We start from the raw sequence: 16,571 nt of genomic DNA on the forward strand, positions 1-16,571 counted from the left end.
GAGACAAGCCTGGGCAACATAGTGATACCCTGAGAACCTATTTCTAAAAAAATGTTTAAAAATTAGCCAGGTGCAGTGACTCTATCCAAGCCTGTAGTCCCATCTACATGGGAGGACAAAGCGAGGGGATTGCTTGAGCCCAGGAGTTTGAGGCTGCAGTGAGCTACAGTTACACCAGTGCACTCCAGCCAGGGTGACAGAATGAGACTCTGACTCTAAACAAAAAAGAATAAAGAAAATGGGAAGAGAAGATGTGGAGACACACAGAGATCACTGTTTTCAGGATTTTTGCCTCAATGGGGAACTAAGTGATGCGTTGGTTCCTGGCCAGGAAAATCTTAAGAAGAGTTTTCTTTAGTCGAGAGAAACAGTAACACTGTGGTTTGCTGCTGATGACGTATGGTATAGAATTAACATATTTGATGATGCAGGAGAGAGGAGAGCTTTCCTAGAGCAGTGTTTTGAGTGTCTAGCACACAGTGGAGGGATGTTTTTGCCATGAGCATGGAGAGCTCACCTGTGCTAATGGGCGGAAAAGCAGAGTGTGGAGAGCAGGTGCTGGGAGGTGGGAGCTATAGTGCCAGGCAGGTGTGGAAATCTCTTCTAATAGCTTCCCTCTGATTCAAGAAGCAGGAAGCAGGAAGCCGGCCAGGCACGGTGGCTCACGTCTGTAATTCCAGCACTTTGGGAGGCCAAGGCAGGCAGATCACCTGAGGTCAGGAGTTCAAGAACATCCTGGCCAACATGGTGAAACCCCGTCTCTACTAAAAATACAAAAATTAGCCAGGTGTGGTAGCAGGTCTGTAATCCCAGCTACTTGGGAAGCTGAGGCGGGAGAATCTCTTGAACCCAGGAGGTGGAGACTGTAGTGAGCCGAGACCATGCCACTGCACTCCAGCCTGGGTGCCAGAAGGAGACTCTGTCTCAAAAAAAAAAGAAAGAAAGAGAGAGAGAGAGAGAGAGAAAGAAAAAGAAAGAAAGAAGAAAGAAAGAAAGAAAGAAAGAAAGAAAGAAAGAAAGAAAGAAAGAAAGAAAGAAAGAAAGAAAGAAAGAAAGAAGAAAAGAAACAGAAGCAGGGAGGGAACACCATATATTGGGGCCTCTTGGGTGGGTTGTTGGGGGAGAGAGCATCAGGCCTTACTAGTTAGGAGGTGGGTTGATAGGTGGAGCAAACCACCATGGCACATGTTTACCTATGTAACAAACCTTCACGTCCCGGGACTTAAAGCAGGAAGCAAGGTTATTAGCTAAGAGTGAAGATATCTGAGGTGGCATGGAAGGTTTGAAGGGAGAATAGGTGTGAAATAAACACCCAGAGGAGGGAGAGGGTAAATGAAGAGACTAGAGGAAGACAGAATAATGGGTGATCACTTGTAAGGCCCAGTTGAACTCCATGGTCACCCCCGTTTTAGTTTGTTCAGGCTGCTATTACAAAACACCATAAACCAGGTGGCTTATAAACAGCAGAAATGTATTTCTCACAGTTTTAAAGGCTAAGAAGTCTAAGATAAAGTTGTCAGAAGATTCAGTACCCGGTGAGGGCTTGATTTCTCATAAATGGCACCTTCTGTGTCCTCATGTGGTAGAGGAACTGGCTAGCTCTAGTCTCTTTTATAAGGGCACTAATCACATTCACAGGGGCCCCGCCCTCATGACCTAATCACATCCCCAAGGCCTACCTCCTAATAGCATCACCTTGCTAGTTAGGATTTCAATGTATGAATTTCCAGGGGGACACAAACTTTCAAATCATAGCACTGCTCTTCCATCCATTAAATACCGTTTTGTACATTTGTGACCTGTTTTAAGTGTCAACAAGGAAGCAAGGCCAGGCGTATTGGCTCATGTCTGTTATCCCAGCACTTTGGGAGGCCAAAGGGGGTGGATTGCTTGATGCCAGAAGTTCAAGACCAGCCTGGGCAACATTGTGAGGCCCCCCACCCCTACAGATGAAAATTCTAGCCAGGCGTGGTGGCATGTACCTGCAGTCCTAGCTACTCAAGAGGCTAGGTAGGAAGATCACTTGAGCCTAGGAGTTCGAGGCTGCATTGAGCTGTGATTGTGCCACTGCACTCCAGCCTGGACAACAACATGTGACCCTCTCTCAAAACAAACACACACACACACACACACACACACACACACACACACACACACAAAAGCAAGAAGAGAAAAAAACCTGAATTCGTTTTGAAGTGGTCTCTAAATTCCTATGATTTGATGATGAGAAACACAATAAAATGGATTTCAACATGCTCTTCATCATTTTTGCATCCTAAAAAAATGATGTGAAAGAAGTCATAAAAGCAACAGGGCCCTCCACTCAAGCAATTCTCCTGCCTCAGCCTCCTGAGTAGCTGGGATTACAGGCATGCGCCACCACTCCCAGCTGATTTTTGTATTTTGAGTAGCAATGGTGTTTCGCCATGTGGGCCAGGCTGGTCTCAAACTCCTGAACTCAAGTGATCTGCCCACCTTGGCCTCCCAAAATGCTGGGATTACCAGAATGAGTCACTGTGCCCAGCCAAGTTCTTTTAGTCAAGAGCACTAACTAGAGAGAGAGAGAAGAAGGGAAGGGAGAAAACTCTTCCACAGTACAATTAAATATTGGAAGGAATGATAAAATCAGAAAATTGCCATTTTGCATTCCCCTGTATTGATTCAGGCAAATATCAACAAAGTGTGGTAAAACCGTCAGGGGAAAGACTATGGAGAGCAAGTTGTTCACACAGACTCAAGGTAACACTCACACAATATTTAGAATTTACAAAGGAAAAGCCTATCTTTACCTTCGGAGAGAACTGGTGGACATCGCCTTGGGAACGTGATCAAACTTAGCCTCAACATTATGAACCCCAGATGGGAAGTAGCAAGAAGTATACAAGCATACCAGTGTGGCATTCTTGGCAAAACTGTCTGCCTTGAATCTAATCATGAGGAAACAATCAGACAGTTTCAGAATATTAGGACAGTCTACAAGAGCAGTTGGCCTGGATTCTTCAAAAAACATCAATATTTTGAAAGAAAATAATAAGTGGGAGGATGGTTCTTGATTGGAAGAGACTCCAGAGACTCAACACTAAGGAAGAGAACCTGATTTGCATCTTGGAGCAGAAACTAGAAGAGCATAAAAAAGACATCTGGGGGGCATCTGGGGAAATCTGGATGTGGACTGGAGATTATTAGATGATAGTGTGGATTTAATATTTATTTTTGTAGGAGTAGTGCAGTAAAACTTACATAAACATATATCATGTTTATGTAAGATGCTGCCTTATTTTCAGGAGATGTTGGCTGAAGTCCTTACAGGTAAAGTGTTAGACTGTCAGCACCTTATTTTCAAATGTTTAAACCAAAAAAAGAAAGTGGGATGCGTGTGTGTGTATGTGTGTATATGTGTGTGTATGTGTATATATGCGTGTATTTGTGAGTGTGTATGTGTGAGTGTATGTATGTGTATGTGTGTGAATGTGTATATGTGTATGTGTGTCTATGTGAGTGTGTATGTGTGTGTATGTATGTGTGTATATGTGAGTGTATGTGTGTATATGTGTATGTGTATATGTGTGTGTATGTGTATATATCTGAGTGTGTATGTGTGTGTATGTATGTGTATGTGTGTATGTGTGTCAGTGTGTGTATATGTGTATGTATGTGTGAGTGTGTATGTGTGTATATGTGAGTATGTGTGTGTATATGTGTGTATGTGTATGTATGTGTGTATGTATGTATATGTGTGTATATGTGTGAGTGTGTGTATGTGTGAGTATATGCATAGGTATATATCAAGAGAGAACAATAAAGCATATGTAAGAAAATGTTCATACCTGCTGAATCTAGATGAAGGGTATATGTGCGTCCAACTTTTCTGTTGATATGAAATTTTTCCTTCCAACTCTTAGGGAAATGGTGAAAAGAAATTAAATAAAAAAATTTTTTAAAAGACAAATTTCCAAATAAAAATTGGATTAAAAAAAAGTGCTCTTTCTTCTGTAGCAAGTTGCTGAAAATACCCTGAATGCAAGACAGTAAATAGGAGACCAGGGTCATTTGATCCCAAGTTTTCTTTTTTTGGAGGCAGTGATTGCTACATTGTTTTCCATTCCCCAAATTTTCCTAAATCTCAGCATAACAAATAGTTCTTCAGGATTTCCAAAAATGCCTAACTGTTTCCATATTTGGGGCACATTTTCTTTGGGTACCAAAACAAAAAATGGTTTTTCCCTGCCCTTCTGAGAGAGAATGAGGAAAATAGCTTTCCATGGCTTAGTGGGGATTTTCTCCCAAGAAATAAAAGGGTGCCCAGATTTCTAGTTTCCCTCATTATAAACTCAGAACATGGCTCATACCAGAAAGTTTCATCAGTTATATGGCTGGAGGCCTAGCAGACCAATGGAGGAAAATGCAGCTTACCCTTCTGAAAGTTCTTCCCTTCGAACTCAAAACTCTGACACACTGAGCCCAGTTTAAAGCCATGCAATTAAGACGGTGTGAAACACTCGGACAAAATTCTAAACTCATAAAAACGACTTCATGATTAAAGGCTTGGAGGACAAGTTTTCTGAGGAAGGTCAAAGAGAATGAAGGGGCTGTTATGCTAGGAGATGAGCATGTGGCAATGTAATGCTGGTTCTTCAGATGTACCAAGAGAATGGTAACCAGATGTTCCCTGCTGCCACCAGAACAGGAAAAGCAGAAACTGGTTTGCCTTAATGAAGGAATTTATTTCTGGGAAGGTTGGGCATTACCAGAAGGGCCATTCTAGAGAACTAGACCCACTCTTAAAATGCTCCAAAACTTGATTGCAAATAAATTGCTTTTTGTTTTGTTTTGTTTTGACACAGGGCCTTGCTCTATCCGCCAGGCTGGAATGCAGTGGAACGATTACTGCTCACTGCAGCCTCAAACTCCTGGGCTCAAGTCATCCTCCCACCTCAGCCTCTCAAGTAGCTGGGAGTCCCCGCATGTGTCGATAAGCCTGTCTTCAAATAAGTTATAAAATGTCTAAAGCAATTTGTGTTATGAAAATGTAATTAACCCAGAAAATTCCTAGTCTAAATGCCAGCTTAATCAATAAATCCTTCTTTTGTCTAACAATTTCTTTTTCTTCTTTTTTTAACTTACCTCCCAGAGAAATGGGATGCCAAGATCTTCCTTTGGGGATACAAACATTTTCTCATCACATGAATCTCTTAATCACAATGACATGGCCGAAAGCTTGTTCTGAGCATTGCTAAGGGCCTTCGACTTGTAAATTATATGAATGCATTATTTAATGTGTTTGGCCTTATGATTTCATCTTCCTAATTATGTTTATTTTGATAAACCTGCTAATTGGTCTGGGGTAAGAGGGTGAAAGTGGAAATTAGGATTATAGTTAAAATATGCCTGGGGGAGGAGAGCCTCTTGTGAGTAAACATCTTCTAATTGTAATTCACATGAATTCCACATGGAGCCCATAAAGAGTTGGCGCCACCTCAGATCTGAAATTAGCTCCATCCTTCCTTCATCATTTTGCCTTCTACCCTATCTCAGAAAAGTTATTGCTTTTTTTTTTTTTTTTTAAGGGAGTGTCTCTGGTCCTAACATGGCAGAAAGAAAGAAAATGTGACTGAGAAACTGATAAAAAGACTGAGGCTGGGTGAGATTTTAGTTTTCAATGGAGCGATCCCATGGTCAAAGTGAAATGACATTCTGTGAACAGCTGGACAAAGTAAGACAAATGTGCTCCTCGCATGAAAGCAGAAGATTTAGATCCTCCCAAGAGCTCAACAGCGATGTATGGGGCCAATTACTGTTGGTTGCTTTTTGTTTTGGTTCATCTGTTTTCCTCTGGCTTGCCCATACCCAACTCTGTCATTTAGGGCAGGTTCTCATTTATGACAGTCACAGCTTTCCAAAGAACCCCCAATCCCTGCGAGTCCCCTTTCCAGCAAAACTGGAAACTCACAGGGTTTGCTCAGTCTTCCTTGCAGTTTTATGTCATGTATGCCTGGGAGCTGAGTCCCTTCTGAGGATGAGAAGAAAACAATTCTCAATGTAGTTATGTACTCTGTTATGGGCATTTATTTGGGATTTCAGAAAGCCTTTAAAGGAATGAGAAAGGAAATCGGAAAAATCCCAGGCGTTGCATGTTGGTGGCCTTTGATCATTTGGGGGGTGGCTCAAGGCCTACCGTCTTCTCTTTCTATTGCGCTCACAGCGCCATCTCTTGTCATCCCAGTTAAATAACAGGTGGCAATAGCTCTTGGAGCACTAAAGGGATATCTAGAATCTTCACACTCAGCATCAGGAGCTAGGCTGTGAGAGCTATTGCCGCCTGTAAACAGTATCTTTTTTTCTCTCTTGCCAGGCTCCTCGTGGAAGTGATATCATCTTTAAATCCTATGTGGCAATCCTTCACACACTGTCGCGATGCCCAGGGAAGACAGGTCGACCTGGAAGACCAACTGCTTCCGTAAGATCATCCAACTTTTGGATGATTATCTGAAATGCTTCATCATGGGAGCAGACAATATGAGCCCCAAGCAGATGCAACAGATCCGCATGTCCCTCCGAGGGAAGACCCTGGTGCTGATGGGCAAGAAGCCACGAGGCGCAAGGCCATTCAAGGGCCGCTGGAAAACAACCCAGCTCTGGATAAACTGTTGCCCCGTATCCAGGGGAATGCGGGCTTGTGTTCGCTCACCAAGCAGGACCTCACTGAGATCAGGGACACGCTGCTAGCCAATAGAGTGCCAGGTGCCACCTGTGCTGGTGCCATTGCCCCATGTGGCGTTACTGTGCCAGCTCAGAACACTGGTCTGGGCCTCAAGAAGATGTCCTTTTTCCAGGCTTTAGGTATCATCACTAAAATCTCCAGGCAGCACTGAAATCCTGAGTGATGTGCAGCTGATCAAGACTGGAGACAAAGTGGGGGCCAGCGAAGCCATGCTGCTGAACATGCTCAGCATGTCTCCCTTCTCCTTCGGGCTGGACATCCAGCAGGTGTCTGACAAGAGCAGCCATAACCCTGAAGGGCTTGACATCACAGAGGAAGCTCTGCATCCTGGATTCCTGAAGGGTGTCCGCAACGTTGCCATGTCTGTCTGCAGACTGGTTACCCAGCTGTTGCATCAGCACCCTATTCTATCATCAGTGGGTACAAATGAGTCCTGGTTTGTCTGTGGAGACTTATTACACCTTCTGACTTGCTGGAAAGGTCAAGCTGTTCTTGGCTGATCCATCTGCCTTTGCAGCTGCTGCCTCTGTGGCCACTGCCACCACTGCTGCTCCTGCTGCTGCTATAGCCCCAGCTAAGGTTGAAGCCAAGGAAGATTTGGAGGAGTCGGACAAGAATATGGGATCTCGTCTCTCTGACTAATCACCAAAAAGCAACCAACTCAGCCAGCTTTATTTGCAAAACAAGGAAATAAAGGCTTACTTAAAAAAAAAAAGAATATATATATATATATATATATATGCAGCCAATTAGTGAAATAATTATATCTTGTTTTAATGAAAAAAATTAAATTAGGAGAATGTTGTTCCACTTTTTTTTATTTTACCTTTTATTTTAGACTCAGCGGGTATACATGCAGGTTTGTTACATGGGCATATTGCATGATGCTGAGGTTCAGGGTATGACTGATTCTAGTACCAAGGTAGTGAGCCTGGTAACCAATAGGTAGTTTTTCAGTCCTTACTACGTCCCTCCCCCTCCAGCAGCCCCTCCCCCTCCAGCAGCCCCTCCCCCTCCAGCAGCCCCTCCCCCTCCAGCAGCCCCTCCCCCTCCAGCAGTCCCTCCCCCTCCAGCAGTCCCTCCCCCTCCAGCAGTCCCTCCCCCTCCAGCAGTCCCTCCCTCTCCAGCAGTCCCTCTAGTAGACGTCTGCTGTTCGGTCTTTATCTCCATGTGTACTGAATGTTTAGCTACCACTTACAAATGAGAGCATTTGGTATTTGTTTTTCTGTTTCTGTGTTAATTCACTTAGGATAATGGTCTCTAGGTGCATCCATGTTGCTGCAAAGGACATGATTTCATATTTTTCATGGCTTTGTAGTATTCCATGGTGTATATGTACCACATTTTATTTTCTTCTTTTCTTTTCCTTTTTTTTGGACACAGATTCTCACTCTGTCACCAGGCTGGAGTGCAGTGGTATGATCTTGGTTCATTGCAATCTCCGCCTCCCAGGTTCAAGCAATTCTCCTGTCTCAGCCTCCTGAGTAGCTGGGACTACAGGCACACGGCACCACACCCAGCTATTTTTTGTATTTTTAGTAGAGACGGGGTTTCACCATGTTGGACAGGATGGTCTCGATCTCTGACCTCGTGATCCACCTGCCTCAGGCTCCCAAAGTGCTGGGATTACAGGTGTGAGCCACTGCGCCCGGCCACCACATTTTCTTTATCCCGTCCACCATTGATGGGCACCTAGATTGATTCCATGTCTCTGCTACTATGAGTAGTGCTGTGATGAACATACAAGGGCAGGTGTCTTCGTGGTAGAATGATTTGTTTTCCTTTGGATATATAGCCAGTAATGGAATTACTACCAGGTTGAATGGCAAATTCTTTGAGATATCTCCAAACTGCTTTCCACAGTGGCTGAACTCATTTTCATTCCCACCAACTGTGTATAAACCACTGGAATCCTGGGAGCTTCTGTTTCCAAACTTGCAAAGGAGGGCAATCATAGCTCCTCACAGGGGTCTAGTGGGAATGCCAGTGAAATCTCTAGAATAAAGTCTTGTGTCTCTACCTGGCAGCCATTCCCTTCCTTCTTATAATACAGCCACTTCCCATACACATGCTGAAGTTGGAAAAGTTCCTTCTCCATCACAGAAAATAGAATCTTGGGTGGGGGCAAGAATACTACTTTTCTGCCCTGGCTCGTTGGGTGTGTGAAACTGTGATTGACACCTTGAAATCACGAGTGATTTCCCTTCTACTGACAGAGGCAGAGTGAAAGGCTGACAGCCTCAGCTGCTGAGTTAACCAAGCCTGGACTTCACTACCCATGGAGTGTTTATCCTAAGGTGATAAACTCCCCTTGCTTAACCCATTTTCAGTTAGGTATTCTGATATTTGCTATCAAATCACTATGATGAGTTTTTTTTCTTTTTCTTTTTTTTTGCATTTTAGAAAAGTCCGTAAAAGGACTCAGGTCACATTAACTATCTTGATTTTCACTCATCACTCAGGATGAACCACTTCTAGGTGGCCTGCTAATTTAAATAAAAGACACAGGTGGTCTGGACAAGCAGCCCCTCCAGGGCACCTGTGCTCACTAGCCACCAGACACAACAGAGCCAGAATAGGGAGGGACTGTTTTGACCAGTTAGCACAAAGCATCTCAATCTTCATACATCTGCAAACGAAAGATCAAATTAGTCTTTTCACAACAGTGAAAGAGAACAGTATTTAGTATTACAAAGAACCCTGGCAACTGACAGCCTTCTAAAACAAACAATCGTTAAAGAAATGAAAATTTCAGAAAAATTTGCATCTTCACCCATGTGACTTCAGTGGCAATGTTATAGCAGGTGATGGTATTTGTTAAAATATGTTTGTGTCTTCCCGTATTCAGTCTGATTTAATGTGCTATTGCTCTTGGAGTATCTGGCTGCTCACTGGAGCCTAGAATTCTTGGAAAGGTAGCAGGTGTCTGGCTGCTACTGCCTGTCACCCACCTCCCCAGGCCAGTACGTCTCCCTGCCGGCCTTTAAGCATCAAGAGTTAAGCAAATTCTATCAGCCCGATGCGATGTAGGTACCCACAAGCTGGGTTTTTTTCTCCCTTAGTCAATAATGTTGTATTGTTTTAGAATTGGACTATCTTTTTAAATCTCATGGTAACTCAATCTAATTTTCATGTAAATTAAAAGAAAATTTGCAAAGCCAAAGAAACAATGGTAACCTGCTAAAATCATTTAGACCAATGAGACACTTGGGAAGATCAACAGGGATTTGGGTGGGGGGTAGAGGAGGCAAAAACAAGCTGGCTGGCTTGTTCTCATCTCGTTTTGCAAAGCTGGGTTTACCAGGTGGGACAGTTCAATTGGAATTTCAGTTCACCTCCAAAATGCTGTATTCTGGCACTATAAGGAGGCATTAGGAAACTGTGGGGCTGGTGGGAATATCGGGTATTTCCATATCTGATACCTTAATTCTGGTGACACCTATATGGCCATTTGTGAAAATTCATAAAACAGTACACATTAAAAAGTGAACTTTATTGAATATGAATTTTAAATCTGATTTAAAATAAAATGAAATTCTATTACAATAAAAAAGAAGGTATCATAGTAGTAATTTCACAGGCTAAATGCAGCCAAATAGGGTAAAATCATTTTAGTCTCTTTTGAAAGAGCACTGGGTTTTATTTGTTTCGTTTTTTGTTTTTTTAAAAAATACTTTACAGTGGCTCACGCCTGTATTCCCAGAACTCTGGGAGGCCAAGGCAGGTGGATCACGAGGACAGGCGTCCAAGACCATCCTGCCCAACATGGTAAAACCCCGTCTCCATTAAAGATACAAAAAATTAGCCAGGCGTGTGGCCCACTCCTGTAATCCCAGCTACTTGGGGGGCTGAGGCAGCAGAATCACTTGAACCTGGGTGGCAGAGGTTGCAGTGAGCTGAGATCGCACCACTGCACTCCAGCCTGGGCAACATAATGAGACTCCATCTCAAAAACAACAACAACAACAATAAAAACAAAAAAAAACTTTATTCTATTTTGTTATCAAGTCCCTTCTGGAGAATATCATTTCAGATGCTGCAAACTTGAGTTTACTAAGAATCCTTGTAAAATGAACTTTAATTCTTTATTTTTGAAAATTATATCTTGACTGGGCATGATGGCTCACGCCTGTAATCCAAGCACTTTGGAGGCCAAAGGGCGGGGGGGGGGGGCGGATCACCTGAGGTCGGGAGTTCAAGACCAGCCTGACCTACATGGTGAAACCCTGTCTTTAAAAAAAAATTTAAAAATTAAAAAAAATTATATCTTGGGTCAAAAACCAGAGGTAAGAGGGATCTTGAAAATAATCCACAGTTACACAGAAAACTGTCTGAAAACATAGGCTTATCCTAGAATATTTTACCTTATTCACCTCCTAACACATTCCTGGGAGTGGTAATCACTTATCTTTTTACTTTCAGTTTCTTGAGCTGTAAAATGTAGGGTGGATTCGATTAGCCTTACTGATGCCACACCGATTGCTGGTAGTAGCTGCTTGGAAGTACCATGCAGAGACATAGCTGCTCAGTGATCTGCCTTCCATGGGCACTGGCTTCAGGGAGCAGAATGCTGGGAAGGGGTGACACCTGACAGCTAGGTCAGCTCCACAGGGATTGGGACCTGCTGGTTTTATTTCTTCTGTATCCTCCGTACTTAGCACAAGGGAATTCCAAGGGTGTTCAGTAACTCACTTTGCATATGAATGATGATTTGTGAGGTGCTTTTTAGCTCCAAATATCTGAACATTGAAATTGTGACAAGCAGTGGGCCTCAAGTCGGGCACAGCTTGTCCATTAGCAGTGAGTTATTTCTGAAGCGTCCCTAGAGACCTTTGACACACAGACCCTTCTCACTGTCTCTTTGGGTTCTTTTTCACTAGCCACAGATTTAGATTTTAATTAAAATATAACTAAAGGCCGGACGCGGTAGCTCATGCCTGTGATTCCAGCACTCTGGAAGGCCAAGGCAGGTGGATCACTTGAGGTCAAGAGTTCGAGACCAGCCTGGCCCACATGGTGAAACCCTGTTTCTACTAAAAATACAAAATGTAGCCGGGTATGGTGGCAGGCGCCTGCAATCTCAACTACTCAGGACACTGAGACAGGAGGATCGCTTGAACCTGGGAGGTGGAGTTTTCAGTGAGCCAAGATTGAACCACTGTACACCAGCCTGGATGGCAGAGGGAGACTCTGTCTCAAAACAAACAAACAAACAAAATACAGCTGAGCATGCTGGCTCACAGCTGTAATCCCAGCACTTTGGGAGGCTGAGATAGGAGACCAGCCTGGGCAACGTGGTGAAAGCCAGTTTCTACAAAAAAATTTAAAAACTAGCTGAGTGCAGTGATATGCTCCTGTGGTCCCAGCTATATAGGAGACTGAAGCAGGAGGATCTTTTGAGCCCAGGAAGTCAAGGCTGAAGTGAGCCCTGTTTGCACCACTGCACTCCAGCATGACCCCGACCCTGTCTCAAAAAGAAAAAGAAAAAATATATACATACAAACATCTCTGGGCAGTATAAAACGTGAAGCTAATAATAAGAATTTTCAAATGTATCCGAGTGAAAGCTCTGAGGATAGTTTTCATCAGGGAGCATGAAAGTATCGCCTAAGGTCATGGATGGGGTTGGAGGAGGAGGGACTGAGTTGGGAAGTGGCAATCTTGCTGACCTCACAAGTTTGCCCAAGGCCCACCTTGCCCAAAATTCCCATCTTGAATTCAAGGATTCCAAGTGAGCTGCACTATCTTCTTGAGCTAGAGGGATACAACCTGTGGGTGAGCAGCTTTGCTTTAGTGTGTTATCAGATGGACCCATCCTAAGGATAGGGTTTGACAAAGTTTTTAAAACATATACTCCAGGGCTGGGCACAGGGGCACACACCTGTAGTCCCAGCACTTTGGGAAGCCAAGGTTGGTGAACTGCTTGAGCCCAGGAGTTCCAGACCAGCCTGGGCAACATAGTGTGACCCTGTCTCCACAAAAAATATGAAAAAGTAGCTGGGGATGGTAGCATCTGCCTGTAGTCCCAGCTACAAGGAAAGCTAAGGTAGGAGGATCACCCAAGCCTGGGAGGTTGCAGTGAGTTGTGATCACACCACTGCATTTCAACAGAGTGAGACCCTGTCTACACACACACACACACACACACACACACACACAATCTACAGAACCACTCTTCAATTAACATATAGAATATTTCCATCACTCCCCCTAAAATTTCCACACTCGTATTTTAAGTTAATCTCCTACCTAGGCCTCACCCACCAATCTGCTCACTGTCAATATTGATTCATTTCTCCTCTTAGATGTAAATGAAAATGCATAGTATGTACTCTTTTGCTCTGGCTTTTATCAAACAACGTGATACTTTTGCGACTTAGGAGGTTATGCCATGAATTGGTGGTTCACTCCTTTTTAATTGCTGGGTATTATTTCAGTATGACTTTTGTTTAAGTGGAAAAAATGATGCTTTTGTTTATTTTATACTTTAACCAATTTCTTTGATTTATTTTGATTTTGAATATAGAAATTGTTTAATAAAAGGAATAATTGGCCAGACACAGTGGCTCATGCCTATAATCCTAGCACTTTGGGCGGCTGAGGCCAGTGGATCACCTGAAGTCAGGAGTTAGAGACCAGCCTGGCCAACATAGCAAAACCCCGTTTCCACTAAAAATATAAAAATTAGCTGGGCATGGTGGTAGGCACCTGTAATTCCAGCTACTTGGGAGGCTAAGGCAGGAGAATTGCTTGAACCCAGGAGGCGGAGGTTGCAGTGAACCGAGATCGTGCCACTGCACTCCAGCCCAGGCAACAGAGCAAGACACTGTCTCAAAATAAATAAAATAAAATATAAAAGCAATAATTATTTATTCAAAAAATACAAAAAAATGATTATGATTATTTGTGATTCAATCATCTAGAGTGTAGCCACTGTGAACATTCTAATGTCCATTCTTTCAAACATCTTCCAGCGTGTGTATACATATGCACATATCTATATAAGCACACACAGACCCACATTTGTATAAGTGGAATTCTAATATTTATACAATTGCATTATCTCCTACTTTTACTCAACAATTTATTGATGGTCAGTAAGTGTAGATCTACAATAGTCCATATGAGCTGTATTTATTTAATCAGTTCTTTATTTGGGAGCACTGGTTATTTTCAAATTCTAACCTTTAAACTATGAATAGTCTCCTATTTCTATCTTTTGCTTCTTGCATAAACATATTCTTCACATAAACTCCCAATGGCGGGATTATACAGTCCACAGTACTAACATGTCACATTTTGGAACCTAATGGCAAAATGTCCTCCTCGAAAGCTATTCCTCTTTGTACTACCAGCAATTATGCTTGTGTGCTCATTTTTCATTTGCCTCTCTTGGGTTTCGGTAATTTTTGTTTTATTTTATTTTTGAGACGGAATCTCCCTGTTGCCCGGACTGCAGTGCAGCGGCACGATCTCAGCTCGCAGCAACCTCCACCTCCCAGATCCAAGCAATTCTCCTGCCTCAGCCTCCCGACTAGCTGAGATTACAGGCGTGCACCACCATGCCGCACTCAGTTTTCTATTTTCAGTAGAGACGGGGTTTCACCATGTTGGCCTTGAACTCCTGACCCAGGGTGGCCTTGAACTCCTGACCTCAGGTGATCTGCCCACCTCGGCCTCCCAAAGTGCTGGGATTACAGGTGTGAGCCACCGTGCCTGGCCTACACCAATAAGTAAAAATAAAAACAAAAACCAATCCAAAAAAACCTCACTATTTGTGAGGGCCCCATCTTGTTTTGTTCCGACAAGTTGAGTGATCTCATCATGTCCGCCAGGTGATTAGGAGAATAGATAGCTCTTTTGCACTCTGAAGCGGGTACTTTTTGCTTCCTGACTGTATTGCACAAAAGCCTACTTTTCTTCACTTTGTCTACTGACACTATTTTGCCACTAGAGGGCGGAGATGCTGCAGAAACATAATCCTAAATTCAGCCGCTGCTTTTTTGAAGGACCGGAGGCGCTGTGAATAATTAGGCTGGGACAACAGGCCTAATGCAGGCGGGCATTTGCATCCATGGATCACAATTAGCACATTAATATGGTGGTCCTGCTTTGAGATGTGGTTTAGAGTAAGCAGGAATACCTCTGTCTAGATTTGTAGTATCTGGGTAATCTTTAGAGATGTTCTAATGACCTCGAAAATTTCTCAAAACAGGAAGGGCGTGATGGCTCACGCCTGTAATCCCAACACTTTGGGAGGCCGAGGTGGGCAGATCACTTGAGGTCAGGAGTTTGAGACCAGCCTGGTCAATATGTGAAACCCCATCTTTACCAAAAATATAAAAATTAGCTGGATGTGGTGGCGCGTGCCTGTAATCCAAGCTGCTCAAGAGGCTGAGGCAGGAGAATCGCTTGAATCGGGGAGGCAGAGGTTGCAGTGAGCCAAGACTGTGCCACTGCACTCCAGCTTGGGCCACAGAGTGGGACTCCATCACACACATACACACACTCACACACACACACACACACACACATTAAATACATTGCAGATAGCATATTGTCTCTACATCAAGTTCGAAGTAGACTTTAGTTAATCACAATTTGCCACCTAAGAGACAGAAACTCAGTATAAAAGACAATCTACTATAGTAAGAAAATGTAGGCCTGGTGCAGTAGCTCACACCAGCACTTTGGGAGGGCAAGGCAGGCAGAATGCTTGAGCCCAGGAGTTCGAGACCAGCCTGGCCAACATGGCAAAACCCCATCTCTACACAAAATACAAAAATTAGTAGAACGTGGTGATGGGGGCCTGTAATGTCAGCTATTCAGGAGGCTGAGGCTGGAGAATAGCCTGAAGCGGAAAGGCGGAGGTTGGAGTGAACCAAGATGGAGCCACTGCACTCCAGCTTGGGGGACAGAGCCAGACCCTATCTGAAAAAACAATTAAAAAGTAGATTTGAGGTTTTTCAACTAGTGTATGGGTCCTTACAAGGCTACTAAGCTTCTGCCATCAGCAGAGCCCTTTCTCCATTAAAGATGCCTTGACTGCATCTCCTGTCTACCTGAGGATGAATACACTGCCTCCTTCATTCCTCCTCCCAAAAGGCTCTGAATAAAAAGTGTTTCCTCCAGCTTCCTTTACAGAGCCTTGGATCAGATGAACACATCTAATTAAAGAAAATCCATTATCATTCTTATTATTAATTTTGTGAAGACAGGGGTCTCTGTATGTTGCCCAGGCTGGTCTCCAGTTCCCGTCCTTAAGTGATCCTCCCGCCTAGCCAAGGTCTGCTGAAGTGCTGGGATTACAGGTATGATCCACCATGCTCAGCCAAAAAACATCTTTGACACTAAGTCCCCTAACACCTCTAATTATACTCTCCTGCTTTCTTTCCCTCTCTTCCAACAAAACAAACTTCTTAATGATTAACCCAACGGGGTGGAGCCCAGCTCCCACCTTCACTTCCTAGTGAGTGGCACTTAAACCACAACGAGGCAGGGATGAGATTTTCCCAAACTGATTACTCTCCTCCCAAACAGATCCCCATAGACGTCATAAATACAGTACTAAGCATTTAATAAGCTTATATATAAGAGCATACCTTGTTTGAATGGGTGCTCAACTGGGGAGAGAAGAATGTGGAGTGTTGAAGACAGTTCTATTCACCAGGCACTGGTCCTAGGGGCTGGGAATGTAGCAGTGAATAAATGGAATAAATCTAAGTCTTGCCTTTGTGTTGCTTCACATTCTCGTGTGGAATATGGACAATAAACAGTTGACCAATGCAAGGTGGGAGTGACAAGTGGCAGGAAGAAGAATCCAACGCGGAAGTACAGAGAGGGGCATGGA

The 16,571-nt window shown here is 43.6% G+C and overlaps 1 pseudogene; it reads left to right on the forward strand.

Annotated features, from left to right (window-relative positions):
• Nucleotides 1–6,414: 6,414 nt before the first annotated feature.
• LOC100391513 (large ribosomal subunit protein uL10 pseudogene) lies at nt 6,415–7,363 on the forward strand (annotated as a pseudogene).
• Nucleotides 7,364–16,571: the final 9,208 nt, after the last annotated feature.

Source organism: Callithrix jacchus, chromosome 13 (assembly GCF_049354715.1).
Source record: "Callithrix jacchus isolate 240 chromosome 13, calJac240_pri, whole genome shotgun sequence".
In the NCBI taxonomy this organism is placed as follows: Eukaryota; Metazoa; Chordata; class Mammalia; order Primates; family Cebidae; genus Callithrix; species Callithrix jacchus.